At 36.1% G+C, this 1,423-nt stretch overlaps 1 non-coding gene across 1 annotated transcript; it reads left to right on the top strand.

Annotated features, from left to right (window-relative positions):
• The first annotated feature begins 303 nt into the window (after positions 1–303).
• LOC131241842 (small nucleolar RNA R71) lies at positions 304–410 on the top strand. The gene has a single exon (XR_009169409.1). It is a non-coding gene; the product is annotated as a small nucleolar RNA R71 (small nucleolar RNA).
• The last annotated feature ends 1,013 nt before the right edge of the window (positions 411–1,423 follow it).

Here is a 1,423-nt window from a genome sequence, read left to right as displayed (position 1 = left end):
GGGCTGAGTTGATTCCTTCCTATATTCCAAGTCCTCAATTTTTTGTGCGAGAGTTGTCAACCGTACATTTTTATCATCTTCCTCCTTGAGTACATGTACTCCTATCTCTCTTGGCACTTTCTTGAGATGACTAGCTTGGTTCGATGTGTCCCATGATTGAGCGTTTTCAGCTAGCATGTCAAAATAATCCAATGCATCTTCTAGTTTCTTATCCAAGAACTCGCCATTACACATCATCTGTATGAATTGGTGCATGTTTGGACTGAGTCCATCACAAAAAAGATCAATTGTTCGCAAATTTCGTAACCATGGTGTGGGCAGGCGAGAAGTGAGTCCTTGAAATGTTCCCAACATTAAAAAAAGCTCTCAATTTTATTTTGGGAGAAGTTCATTATTTCCAGTCTAAGAGCGTTGGTTTTATGAGCAGGGAAGAAATGTTTAAGGAATTCCAAGCTCATCTTTGCCCATGTACCAATGGATCTAGGCCTTAATGAATGAAACCATGATTTGGCCTTTTCTTTTAGAGAAAATGGAAATAATTTAAGGCTAATTATATCAGGAGGAACATCATTAAAATGTATGGTTGTAACAACCTCCTCAAATTCTTTAATATGCATATATAGATTTTTTGAATCAAGTCCATGGAACTTAGGAAGTAATTGGATTATCTCATGTTTGAAGTTCATGTTTCCTGTATTGATTGGAAGAATTATACAGGAAGATGAACTTGTTCTCACCAATTATAGATAATCTCGTAAAGTTCGAACTGGGGGAATGTTAAGGGTCAAATATTGCATATTATCCCCCATTAATATCATGGTTTTATGAACATGATAATGCTAAATGTTCTATTTTACTCATGTTTGTGTTGCAAGGTGAATTTAAGAGCTTAGATTGAAAATGGTGCTAAAAGCATGGATTTAATGAAAGTGCCCTAGTTTGTTAATTAGCGTGAGTGTTGAGTCAGCAAGACAAGTGAGCCCCATAAGAAGATTGTTCAACCATCTGCCTCAACAAGATGTGTGCCCGAACTTATCAAAGGTAAACCTTAGCCTCGCATCCCATGTTCCAAAACACCAGGTATATAAAACCCTTAAAAATAGATAGAACATCTTAAGGTTTTTGGTGAGGAAACTATTTTGCAAAATTAGGAAAATCTCTAAGTTTTCTGCCTTTGTCGATTTATCGATACGTGGTTCAATGAAATCGAACCCTGTTATCGATGTCCTCAAAACTCACTCGATATTATCGAATTGAGGACTTCTGATGTCCAACAACTATAAAGAATTATGGACTGATTTATCGATGAAAAGATCGATATCATCGATTTTTAAATCTCGAGTTCATTAAGACGACTCGATAAAATTGACATTTGGTTAGTTGTGTCCAATATGCTGTTAAGGCAAATCATGTGATTTTCGAT

Source organism: Magnolia sinica, chromosome 3 (assembly GCF_029962835.1).
Source record: "Magnolia sinica isolate HGM2019 chromosome 3, MsV1, whole genome shotgun sequence".
NCBI lineage: Eukaryota > Viridiplantae > Streptophyta > Magnoliopsida > Magnoliales > Magnoliaceae > Magnolia > Magnolia sinica.
The sequence above is the reverse complement of the archived record's forward strand: the minus strand, read 5'-3'. Positions and strand labels throughout refer to the sequence as shown.